General features: G+C 45.9%; 1 pseudogene; it reads left to right on the forward strand.

Annotated features, from left to right (window-relative positions):
- Positions 1-13,767: 13,767 nt before the first annotated feature.
- On the forward strand, positions 13,768-13,885 carry LOC126459175 (5S ribosomal RNA; annotated as a pseudogene).
- Positions 13,886-14,110: the final 225 nt, after the last annotated feature.

Here is a 14,110-nt window from a genome sequence, read left to right on the forward strand (position 1 = left end):
TTCTCGGTAACATTACTGTTCACTCACTTTATGTCTTGTCAAACGACACCGTGGATGTCATACCCTCACATGAACAGTCCACAGCGCCGGAATTTCACCTGGTGGCCACACTGGAAGTAGTTTGTTTTCCAGCATAAATCGGTTCTTTATAATGTATTAGCGTATCTACCAAAATCTGCTGCCATACGATAATTACAGTCCAAACTGGACCTCCTTGAGTGGCAGCACTTAAGTTATAATCACACGCTAGAATTACAAAAGCAGGAGCTCCTCTCTTCCTGGACTGGTGTTGTGTTTGCTGACACTTCCTGAAATTGACTGTGATATTTTTTGTTGTAGCCGTCCTCGGGGAAGATTTTTCCTGGGAGGTTCAGTTTTTGTCGCAAGTTTTAGGCACCAGAGACGACTTCGTCTCGATGGACTAAGGTCCTTAGAATAGCGTGCTTTTGGACCGGATGGTGAAGGCAGACAGCTTGCAGATAGCAAGCGTTTTCTCTGTGGAAGAGTCTGTGAGACAACCACTGGGTTTCTTGTGGATGAGGACGTCAGGAATGTGCTCAGCACCATCTTTTACAGCCTCCACCTTGAACGTGATGTTGTCACGGGTGTAGCTGAGGCGTTCCAAGAACTTTGCCAGCTCTACGCGCTCGTGAGGCTGAACAACGATGGCATCGCGGACACAGCGGGAAAAACAACTCGACTTTGCGGGCCCTGCATCCAAGGCGGAATCTCAAACTATTCCATCAGCGGGTTAGATTTTTGTTTGGGGCTAATTGGCAGTACATGGCAACAACATGTGTTGTCTGATTGAAGCACTCTACGCCTTTTTTTAAAAAAAAAAAAAAGAACCGTCGACGCCATAGTTTACTTGAACAAATCAACGGCGTCCTGTTAAAGAATTAAGAAATTTGTGGTAAGGTCTTATGGGACCAAACTGCTGAGGTCATCGGTCCCTAAGCTTACGCATTACTTAATCTAACTTACACTAACTTACGCTAAGGACAACACGCACACACCTATGTCCGAGGGAGAACTCGAACCTCCGACGGGGAGAGCCACACGGACCACGAAAAGACGCCTGAGACCGCGTGGCTACCCCGCGCCGCAAAGAAGTAAGACAGCAGATTTGAAGACAGTATGAATAATGATTTCACATCAGTACTGACCATGTCAACACCTTCTACCTTCTCCAAGACGAAGACCCTTCATTTGGCTAGCAGAATTGTCTCAACGCGGTACGCGGAGTGGCCCACATGTCGAGTAAAGTAAACTGGTAGGAAATATTTCCAGGCTGTGCTTCGACGGTGTTTGCTATATGCCGTAGCAGCACCTCTTTCTTGGGTACCTTTGGCAGACCATAAACTGAAGGCAGGATCTCTTTTCTATGGACGATTCCTTGAGTAGCTGTGACAACTTCGTCATTATTCTTGAGATCGGTCACGTTGAAATATTCGATAGATGTTTTCTTCCGGTATGGACAGTATGGATAGAAGTTTTGAGTCATAATGAGCTTGTTTCGCAACAACGGCTGCACTGGCGTCGTAAGCTGGCAGGACAACGATGACAGAATCGTTCCGGAGTTTAAGGAAGCCGACGTTCTCAAATCTTACAAAGGTCGGAGGTGGTGGTTTGGCCTTTAAAACGATCCGGTTCGATTCAGGCGAATTTCATCAGCTCTTTAAGTGAATGTAGTGCCAACTTCCTGTTTCATAATGCTGGTTTAAATTCAGCGTACAAAAAGCAATCCAGTTTTAAGAATTTATGAAAAAGTAACATCCGATGCTTGGGCTCCGGCTGTATAACTGAGTAAAATGTTCTCGGGTTTCCTACTGCGTCAAGCGTAAAGAAATTTTGGCCTATCCGTGGCAATGGTTCCTTAGACGGTATAACAGCACGTGCATCGACTCTCTGGCTGTCGAGTAGATAGCGATGTGCTCTGATGATCCGCGGACGATACAGCATTGCTGTCGCGAAAGTCATGCGCATTTCCGTTTCTGTTTATCTGTAGTGATATTTCTCGCACGCGTTTCGCCGCACTGATCCCGTCCCATTGACGTAGCATATTCACTCATAGAAGGGCATGGCTGGCACAGCGGAATATTCTTCTGGCCGCAGTAGTGCTGATATGATGGTCTACCAAGGCAAACCTCGGGAGAGGAAGAACTCTCTTGCACGTCTAACTACTTGACGCAGATGTAAGACCGAGAAGATGTTATTCAGTCATACTACAGCACCACAACTCTGTTAATGATCATACATTTTCGACGTGTATTGCGAAGTTTGCTTTATTAGCTGTGCTGAACATTATTCTTGGAAATATGTTGTCATGTTACAAATACTATTTGTTATTTAAGAAAGATAATACGCATGGAATGTTAACATTTTGTTAGTAGACGCGCTGGCCTGATCAGGGAAAAATATTGTCAAAGAGTGTAATAAACTATAAATGCATTATCGCTGGGTGTATGAACACCCCAGCAAAGTAGCAGTTCGGGGTCGCGAGGTGACGGTTGGTGTCGTTGGTTTTGTGGTTGAGCCCATGTGGCTATGCAAAAGTGCGGAGACAAAGAGTCTGTTTCAGAAGGGCGGAGCAGTGAAAACTGAAATGGTTGATTTGGCGGGTGTTTGATATGGGCAAGCTATGGCATTTATTGGGCTCAGTAGAAATGCAGCAAGAGTAATTCACATAACTTCAGGAGTACTGCGGGCCATTGTTATTGGCTATGGTTTGGCAAGAAGATCAACCGGTGCCCTATTTTACCGCTAAATGAAGCCACTCGACAAAGAAACAGCATCATAAAGTGAAGTAATATCTACATTTTTTATAACTAGAAGTGTAATAGGCTGACCAGCGTAGTTGGAATTTTATTACTTAAATAACATTTTTGTCTTATATATTGTCAAGTAAATAATATTCCTAAGTCATCATCCAAGTTGTATCTACCCTACACCTTAGTATGAACCGAGACAATCAGAAAATGAACTGAAATGAAGTGAACATTAAATTACTAGATTATCGAAACATAACAACTTTTGGACAATTACGTAATGATTAAACCTTTGGCTGTAGTATGAATAATGTCAGAAATGGAATGATGCAAAAGCCATTATTAGTATTTTTGCTAAAAATAGAGTAACTTTCTTACAAAAAAATTGGTAGTAAAAGTTTACGTTACTTGGATGCTGAATTTCATTGTCAAAGCACAGTTCTAATTTGTATATTGTGGCATAATATATAACTTTTATTGCAGAGAAATATCTGAGGAAACTGTACGAATAATTATGTAGGCTGTTAATAACATTAGTTTTATTTGAAAAGAGATTTCACACAAAATATCGGAGGCATTATCTTTCAGCACACCGTCGTAGTTTAGCTTTATTGCGAACCCCGCAACCCGTCCAGATAATCTAGTCATTTTGATTATGCCCATAGCATTTTAACCTCGGTTTTTCACGTACGATTAAATGTTTGTATACCTTTCAGTTTTCTTAGTTACTCTGAGTCTGCATGTTCATTCTTCGGTGTAATTTCCACCTCAAATTTTCCTGATTATTGTCGTTCTCACTTTTATGTTGTCTTTCTAAGTAGACGGAAACAAGCATAACATGGCAGCTGTTGTGAACCAGGTAGCATAAGCTCCGTAACGAGTTTTCAGTGGGGTTTCGCATTCTTTCTATAAGACGGCCACATTCTTAATCTGATGACACCATGGAATTTAAAACGTTAAAGGAAAGCATCGTCCTCATTCAACCCTTTTGTGTATGGCTGCTGCACCTAACGTACAATCAGCAGAATTTTCGCAGATAGTTGTTTACACCCTCATTTGGAAACAGTTCACGAGGCACAAAAAGAAAATTAACTGCTCGCAAACACCATAAACATGTTTACAGTAAACATTACCATAAGCACGTGTTTGTCTGTTGGGATGCGGGCGAGTTTTTGTTCGTCCCCGAACCGTTGTTTGTCACTGCGAGGAGCGTTCGTAAGCTGAAGCTGGAAAAAGAGCACGGTTCCGGAACACAAAAATATTCTGTTTGTTTCCATGAAATACGTGTGGCGTCCTACAAGCATTCCACTTGCGCTGCAACAGGCGCGACAGTCCCACGCTAGCTCTCCCCGGCTACCAAACACACACAGCAGCCCTCGGATGGGGGCGTGCATTCTGCAGCCGCCTTTGTGTGACCTGCGCCTCGGGTGGGCGGGGTGGGCTCGTTTTGTACTCAGGTAATTAAAGTAATCCACGCGCTTTGTTTGCGCCCGTGGCATCTGCGAGGCACGAGTTCTGTCTGCAGCCGATAAAAGAAGCGGAGCCTGCATCGAAAAGCCCGCCGTTCGTTTCGATAGCCACGGGCGGGCTCGCTGTGCAGCGTACACTGGTCCAGACAATGGCGGAACCTCGACTCGGCACGCTGCGGCAAGCAAGGCGCGGCATCGGATGTCCTGCACTCTTCTTGCTGAAATTTTCGACTTTTCGCTATCCGTGTTTCCCCTGTACGTGGTGCTCTTTCTAAAACAGCAGCAGTCAGATGGGCAGTGGCGGCTGAAGCAGTTCTTTGCACCTTGCTCTTCACAGTGACACTGCAGCTCTAAATTGCTGTTTCCACAGGGGGAAACAGATGACTTTGTGTCATTGGTCCCTAAAACAAAACAAAAAATTATTGACATTCCCTTAACTGTAGTTAACGTATCTTAGTGATGTATCCGTCATCTGTATTCTAGCCATATCCTAAGTTGGTCGAAGATGACCGCCATTATTGTACAGGTATTGGAATCTGATAAAGAATATAAGGTCACATACTGTACATTGAAATAAAAGATATTAATAGTGACTGTAAAACATAATCAAAATTCGTGGCTTCTAACCGTTCCAATTAATTTTTCACAGTCACATTACTGTTCTAATCTGCACCCACAACAGCACACTAGCTCAACACTTGGTGTCTTTTCCGTGCGTCCAGCAGACCCGATTGATAAACAGTCAGCCGGCCGGCGAGGCCGAGCGGTTCTAGGCGCTTCAGTCTGGAACCACGAGACCGCTACGGTGGCAGGTTCGAATCCTGCCTCGGGCATGGATGTGTGTTATGTCCTTATGTTAATTAGGTTTAAGTAGTTCTAAGTTCTACGGGACTGATGGCCTCAGATGTTAAGTTCTATAGCGTTCAGAGCCATCTGATAAACAGAGTCAGTGCGAACAGAACCAAAGATGTAGGAAGTACGCAGGCATAGGTCATTGTAAAAGTATTTCCTTAGAGCACATTGTGGAGACAGCCGCGCGTTTCTTTTTTTAAAATTTTATTTGCTCCCATTTATTAAAGAACTACGGCCTTGTTACTAAGACAGCTCGCATTTTCACAATATGAAATTCTACGTGTGCAGTATGTGAAACTATTTTGATATTTCTTATTTGTAATAAGTATTAATACTATTTCCACTTTAAATACTTCGGGAATTAAAAATAATTGAGATATGAAAATATTAAAATCAAAAACTTATGAGTGGAAGATAGGAATTTAGAAAGATAAAGAGAGTTTATGACATACCCACCAAGATAGCCGAGAACACCAACGCGCTGCTTCCTGGACTCGGGTAGGCTCGCCGGCCCCGAATCGAATCCGCCGGCAGATTAACGACGAGGGCTGGTGTGCCGGCTAGCCTGGATGTGGTTTTTAGGCGGTTTTCCACATCCCGCTAGGTGAATACCGGGCTGGTCCCCACGTTCCGCCTCAGTTACACGACTCGCCGGCATCTGAACATGTTCGCAGTATTCCATGAATTACATTAGACGCAGACAGCTGGGGTACACTAATTCCATCCCGGGGGGTAAGGATGGCGGCAGGAAGGGCATCCAGCCACCCCTTTATGCTAACCTTGCCAACTCCGTTCCTAACAATGCCGACCCTGCGTCAGTGCGGACATGGCACCAGTGAAAGAAAGAAAGAAAGAAAGAACGAGACTTTATGGCATATCATAACTTTATGACATATTATAACTTCAGAAAAAGTTTTTAAATGCCAGGTATTATTATCAGTGAGGCTGACAGCATCATCACAGTTAATTTGGTTGTCTGCGATACCTATCTCTGCAGGTTGCTTCAGCACTGAGTACCATATGGATGTTACGAAGCTCGAACCTTCGACATAGCTGTACCTCATGAAATGGTCCTTGGTGATATAGTGACTAGCATTGTTCGGTTGCAGGAGTAGGTACCCTATTATCGACAGCTTGCTACGACGATGTACATGTTGTTTGCCACATTTACCGGTAATTCGGCAGAGGCCTGTAACCGGAAATAATATTTATTCAGAACATAGAAGAGCCTAAATATAAAAGAGAGGTTTTATGTGGTGTTTCTTAATTATTTTATCTGAATTCGAGAAAAATATCCTATAGACGGCAAAACAAGAGCTTTTCTGTTTTGTCTCTTGGGTACAGGGTCTTTGAGATGACGTATTTTTCTCAATAACTTGCAAAGTAATAAAAAAATGGTTCAAATGGCTTTGAGCACTATGGGACTTAACATCTGCGGTCATCAGTCCCCTAGAACTTAGAACTACTTAAACGTAACTAACCTAAGGACATCACACACATCCATGACCGAGGCAGGATTCTAACCTGGGACCGTAGCAGTCACGCGGTTCCGGACTGAGCGCCTGAACCGCTAGACCACCGCGGCCGGCTGCAAAGTAATAAGTGAACGGAATATTTATTTAGATGGGTAATCGTAAGAAATGTTACTTTTTTCGAGGTGTTATGAATATATAGATCAGATTAACTTACAAACATTCAAAGTGTCAGGGTAAATGCAACCACGTGTATATAAAGTAGCTGGTGTAGCGACCACATTTCTCGATTCATTGTCTGACGTCATGTTCAGTTACAGTGCAGAATGTTTCCTCAAGATGCCATGTAAAAGGCAGGTCTGAATGCATCAATACGAGTAAATGATATTCGGCTTGCTACGGATGTCGACGTGGAATAAACATGGCATCCCCTTCCAACGAGTAAGCTGACATGTTGCAGGTGTTCGGCGAGTGTGACACTATGCCAATGAAGCAACGGTCGCTTATATCGTGAAATACGCTTGTGGAAGAGCTCCATCAATCATTACGGGGCCGGCCGAAGTGGCCGTGCGGTTCTAGGTGCTGCAGTCTGGAACCGCGAGACCGCTACGGTCGCAGGTTCGAATCCTGCCTCGGTCATGCATGTGTGTGATGTACTTAGGTTAGTTAGGTTTAACTAGTTCTAAGTTCTAGGGGACTAATGACCTCAGAAGTTGAGTCCCATAGTGCTCAGAGCCAATCATTACGGTCTGAAGTGTTGAACACCGACTTCAGGAAACAAGTATTTTGAGAAGGCACAGGGGTAATAACCGAAGACCAGAAAGAAGTGAGGATACGGAAGTGTCTGCAATACAGAACATGTCAGCTTAAGATATGTTGCTGCAGTCACTGGTGTCATCCTTACTTCCATGTGGCGAACAGTACCCGGTCACAAGTTTCATATGTACCGTCTGTCATACAGGAACTGCATCTGAACGATTTCAAGTAGTGAGTTACTTTCCGCGAATACGCCGTTAATAATTTCACTCTCGTGTCTTATAAAGTGTTATGTTCACTCGTGCATCCACATTCACTAATAATGGTGCAGTAAAACGCCATAATTTGCATTACAGGGGCACCAGAAAGTCCTAGCTCGGTATGTGATGTCGTTTTTCAGAGTAAGTGATCCATTAACGTTTGGCGTATAGTAGCTGGATCTGAAATCATTAGTCCACACTACTTTACAGACACTTTGGCAGGTGAGATGTGTCAAGTTTTATTGCCGAAAATTTAGATAATCTCCATGTAAATACCGATCGAGAACTGAGAGGACGTATGGACACCCAGTCCATTCTGCACGTATTGTAATGCAAGAATTAAACAGTGCATTTCCTGGAAGATGATTAGAACGCCGTGGTCCTCCGGAATGGCCCCCACGGTCCCTAGATTTAACATCAGCAGATTTCTTTTTCTGCGAATAGCTGACAAATACACTCCTGGAAATGGAAAAAAGAACACATTGACACCGGTGTGTCAGACCCACCATACTTGCTCCGGACACTGCGAGAGGGCTGTACAAGCAATGATCACACGCACGGCACAGCGGACACACCAGGAACCGCGGTGTTGGCCGTCGAATGGCGCTAGCTGCGCAGCATTTGTGCACCGCCGCCGTCAGTGTCAGCCAGTTTGCCGTGGCATACGGAGCTCCATCGCAGTCTTTAACACTGGTAGCATGCCGCGACAGCGTGGACGTGAACCGTATGTGCAGTTGACGGACTTTGAGCGAGGGCGTATAGTGGGCATGCGGGAGGCCGGGTGGACGTACCGCCGAATTGCTCAACACGTGGGGCGTGAGGTCTCCACAGTACATCGATGTTGTCGCCAGTGGTCGGCAGAAGGTGCACGTGCCCGTCGACCTGGGAGCGGACCACAGCGACGCACGGATGCACGCCAAGACCGTAGGATCCTACGCAGTGCTGTAGGGGACCGCACCGCCACTTCCTAGCAAATTAGGGACACTGTTGCTCCTGGGGTATCGGCGAGGACCATTCGCAACCGTCTCCATGAAGCTGGGCTACGGTCCCGCACACCGATAGGCCGTCTTCCGCTCACGCCCCAACATCGTGCAGCCCGCCTCCAGTGGTGTCGCGACAGGCGTGAATGGAGGGACGAATGGAGACGTTTCGTCTTCAGCGATGAGAGTCGCTTCTGCCTTGGTGCCAATGATGGTCGTATGCGTGTTTGGCGCCGTGCAGGTGAGCGCCACAATCAGGACTGCATACGACCGAGGCACACAGGGCCAACACCCGGCACCATGGTTTGGGGAGCGATCTCCTACACTGGCCGTACACCACTGGTGATCGTCGAGGGGACACTGAATAGTGCACGGTACATCCAAACCGTCATCGAACCCATCGTTCTACCATTCCTAGACCGGCAAGGGAACTTGCTGTTCCAACAGGACAATGCACGTCCGCATGTATCCCGTGCCACCCAACGTGCTCTAGAAGGTGTAAGTCAACTACCCTGGCCAGCAAGATCTCCGGATCTGTCCCCCACTGAGCATGTTTGGGACTGGATGAAGCGTCGTCTCACGCAGTCTGCACGTCCAGCACGAACGCTGGTCCAACTGAGGCGCCAGGTGGAAATGGCATGGCAAGCCGTTCCACAGGACTACATCCAGCATCTCTACGATCGTCTCCATGGGAGAATAGCAGCCTGCATTGCTGCGAAAGGTGGATATACACTGTACTAGTGCCGACATTGTGCATGCTCTGTTGCCTGTGTCTATGTGCCTGTGGTTCTGTCAGTGTGATCATGTGATGTATCTGACCCCAGGAATGTGTCAATAAAGTTTCCCCTTCCTGGGACAATGAATTCACGGTGTTCTTATTTCAATTTCCAGGAGTGTAGTATTTATGCCACTCAACCCATAACCTCAGACGACTTCAGTAAGCAAATCCAGGAAAGTTGTTGCCTCGTATTGATAGCAATTATGTGTAGTGTTGTAACTGCGACGAGGACAGTCGCGGGGTAGTAATGACGGAAGGCGCGGTGGGACCGGCAGAGAGGCCGGCGAACAACAACCCAACGGGAGAGGACGGACACGACTAACGAAGGACAGAACGAATACAACAAGATCGAACAACGGAGTCACAAGGAAACAAACACGTCTACTCATACACAGAACAAGGAAGTAAGCTGTCACGCGCGAAGCCAGGTGTAAACCGACATCGCGTGATTAGACTGACTGGCTGAGCTTTTTTTTTTTTGTCCTTTATTGTAATTCGATTCCCCCCCCCCGAAGGGTGCGAGCTGGCAGCAGCTTATTATGCTGCTCTGTAGCCTACAGACATTTTAAAACGTAAGAAGAAGTTAAGAAACAATAAAAACAGGCGATAAAATGGGGACTTAAATTGTAAAACGGCGGAATATTGTGGAAAGTTAAAACATAAAGCAAAGGGTTGGGAAAGCGAATAAAATACACAGGATGCAGACAGGTAACATAGTAGACACACAATTAAAAAACATGGCGACAGTCCGGTTTCTGTTCGCAAGAGATATAAAATCACACCCAGCGACAGTATGATGGCCGTTCGCAACACTTCGGAAAAGACACACAACACTGAACACTCACTGTAAATACTGCACTAAAATGTTGGCACAAAAAGGACACACCATAGCCTAGGGCAGATGGGGGGGGTGGGGTTGGAGGGAGGTGGACCTAGACAGATAAGGGGGAAAACAGGGAAGGAGGAGGAGAAAAACGAAGGGGGGGACCAAAGGAGGGAGAGGACTCATAAGGAGGTGGGGAGAGGCAGGGCAGATGCGAGAGGGAATGGGGAAAGGCAGAGAAGGGAAATGCAAAAGGACTCAGGGGAGAGAAGGGGGGCAGAGAGAAGGTAGATGGGGAAATATGAGGATGGAAGGGGGGGGGCGGTGAGACTGGCTGAGCTTTTTTTTTTATTGTGATTTCATTCCGCTGCCCCATATGGGCAGGGGAGGGCTGTCAGCGGCACAATACGCCGCTCTTCAGCCGAGTGACATAACAACTGAAAATAAGAATAAAATTTTACATACATAAGGCGAGAAAGGGGAACTTAAAACAGAATAATGGGAGAAAATGGAGGTAAAAGATAGAGTAACACGGAGACGTTCATGCAGGACAGTTAAAAAGTCACCAGAAAGTTAAAAAACACAGCTGGCGAGTCTTCAAAACTCAGAGAAGACACTGAATGGACAGAATGGCTGAGCGCGAGGCAGGCGCTTAAGTACGCTGTCGGGGCATCGCTATTGGCCGCTGGGACCACGTGTTCCACTGTGGTGCCCTCACACTAAAAGCGGGCCAGGAGGCGCGCGACGCCACAGCTTACGGCGCAGTGGTGCAGAGACCTCTAGGAGTCTTTGACGTCTATGACGTCTGGTGCGGATTCAAATTCCGCGGCGCGCGGTTCCAAACTTAGAATATGTTGCATCCACCCCTAAAACTTTGAACGTATCTAGCTCCATAACTAAACGTCATAGAATATTTTGATTTAAATTCATCCGTCTACAGTTAGTTTAAATACTTTCGCTAATGATGGAAAACATTATCTCCTGCTTAAAATATTATAATTCCTTGTACAGGTGTCTGAACAAATAAACTATAAAACTATGTGATCAAAAGTATTCGGACACTTGGCTGAAAATGACAAAACTACCTTGCACCCTCCATCGGTAATGCTAGAGTTAAATATGGTGTTGGCTCCCCCTTGGCCTTGATGACAGGTATATGTCCAATCAGGTGCTGGAAGGTTTCTTGGGGAATGGCAGCCCATTCTTCACGGAATGCTGCACTGAGGAGAGAGCTATCGATGTCGGTCGGTGAGGCCTGACAGGAAGTCGGCATTCCAAAACATCCCAAAGGTGTTCTATAGGATTCATATCAGGACTCTGTGCAGGCCAGTCCACTACAGGGATGTTATTGTCATGTAACCACTCTGCCACAGGCCGTGCGTTATGAACAGGTGCTCTATCGTGTTGACAGATACAATCACCATCCCTGAATTGCTCTTCAACAGTGGGAAGCAAGAAGGTGGTTAAAACATCAGTCTAGGCCAGTGCTGTGATAGTGCCACGCAAAACAACAAAGGGTGCATGCCCCCTCCATGAAAAACACGACCACACCATAACACCACCGCCTCCGAATTTTACTGTTGGCACTACACATCCTGGCAGATGACGTTCACCGGGCATTCGCCATACCCACACCCTGCCATCGGATCGCCGCGGTGTCTACCATGATTCGTCACTCCACACAATGTTTTTCCATTGTTCAATCGTCCAATGTTTACACTCCTTACACCAAGCGAGTCGTCGTTTGGCATTTACCGGCGTGATGAGTGGCTTATGAGCAGCCGTTCGCCCATGAAATCCCAGTTTTCTCACCTCCCGCCTAACTGTCATAGTACTTGTAGTGGATCCTGATGCGGTTTGGAATTCCTGTGTGATAGTCTGGATTACACATTACGGCCCTCTTCAACTGTCTACGGTCTCTGTCAGTCAACAGACAAGGTCAGCCTGTACGCTTTTGTGCTGTACGTGTCCCTTCAGACTTCCACTTCACTGTCGCATCGGAAACAGTGGACATAGGGATGATCAGGAACGTGGAAATCTCGCTTACAGACATATGACAAGTGACACCCGATCACCTGACCGCGTTCGACGTCCTTGAGTTCGGCGGAGAGCCTCTTTTTGCTCTCTCACGATGTCTAATGACTATTGAGGTCGCTGATGCGGAGTACCTGGCAGCAGGTGGCAGCACATTGAACTTAATATGAAAAACATATGTTTTTGGGATGTCCAGATACTTTGATCATATAGTGTATATTCTTAACCCTGCGGAGAAACCCACTTTCCTTACATTTATGTACTTAAATAAATAGCCCTTTCACTAAATATTTTTTTATTTTACAAAGTTGTATGAAATAACTTGCATAACCGCTTGCCTTTCTTTCCTGAGTGACATTCAGGGGAGCAGGACTCAAATCGCCATTCTGACCGTACTGCTTTAGATTTTCCGTGGTCTCCATAAATCGATCAAGGATAATTCAGAGCGGTTTCTTTGAAAAGTATACATCCATTCTCCTACTTTACCAATACGTTTCCCATGTTTGTGTTCCACCCCTAATGACTTTGTCATCTACAAAACCCAGAACTATGATCTTCCGTCCTTTGGACTGCATTTCTAAAACATTGCTTATATGACATGTAGATTTTTCTTTTCCTGCTACCTGTTGAAAGCTAACACTGCCAGTAATAGTGCTTACCACGTGTACCAGGATTGTGATCCGTATCGTGGCTAGAAATCAGCTCCGACTCCGTGGGTGCTTAGGTAATCGTGCATCCTCCTCCCCCCTCCCCCACACCTCCACACCACAAAAAAAGACTCTCACTCGAATCTGTTGAGGTGCTGAGCACCAACATAGGATTTTGAGAAGGAAATTAAAAAAGAGCTAAAAAACAGAAAAATTGGGGAATAATTAAAAGCTGTCATTTATGCCAATTTTGACGTTGCGCTCTCTCGTTGGCTCATGAAAGCACAGCCTGGCACTTGCCAGTCCTCCAGAAACAACTGCCAAGTTCTCAGCGCTATTCTCTCACGGAAACGTCACGAAAGGTTTTGAACGTTCCGTCCAACGTGCAACGGCCGCAGAGATTTAGACGGCCTGCTGTGCGTCGATATTCTCTCACTAAGTACCGTTCTTTGTGGAGCAGTAAGTTTTAGTTTCCATTTCCCCCCTTGCGTAACACAGTATAATTTACAATCATTTATAGTTAACAATTTACTTTGACTATTTCTTTGTTGTAGTAGGTTTTTGTTATAGATAAATTCATTGGACACTCGTCAGTGAAAAAATGTGATTTAGCAGCGACGTATACTGGTGACTGATTCAGCTGCTGCATCGAATGAAACAAAGAGAAGTGATCATGCCGGTTTTCACCGTTCTTTTGAAAAACAGTGGAGAGACAAATATAAGTGGGCTTTATAGGAGGAGAAGTGTGGTAAACTGTTTTGTTCTGTACGTAAGGAAATGAGTTCGTCTAGTGTGCCTAAAAGAACTAAACAAGACGAAGGTGCGGTAAAAGCATTCATTAAAGTCATGTTTCCTTCTTGGAACAAACCGTTGTAAAGGTTTGATTATCAAGAAAAGTCGAATTATCATATGTCTTGCTGTAGTAGGAGGCAACGGCTTTGCCGCAGTGGATACACCGGTTCCCGTCAGATCACTGAAGTTAAGCGCTGTCGGGCGTGGCCAGCACTTGGATGGGTGGCCATCCGGACTGCCATGTGCTGCTGCAATTTTTCGGGGTGCACTCAGCCTCGTGATGCCAATTAAGGAGCTACTCGACCGAATAATAGCGGCTTCGATCAAAGAAAACCATCGTAACGACCGGGAGAGCGATGTGCTGACCACACGCCCCTCCTATCCGCATCCTTAGCTGAGGATGACACGGCGGCCGGATGGACCCGATGGGCCACTTGTGGCCTGAAGACGGAGTGCTTTTGCTGTGTTTAATGTCCAAG

This window comes from Schistocerca serialis, chromosome 2 (assembly GCF_023864345.2).
Source record: "Schistocerca serialis cubense isolate TAMUIC-IGC-003099 chromosome 2, iqSchSeri2.2, whole genome shotgun sequence".
Taxonomy (NCBI): domain Eukaryota; kingdom Metazoa; phylum Arthropoda; class Insecta; order Orthoptera; family Acrididae; genus Schistocerca; species Schistocerca serialis.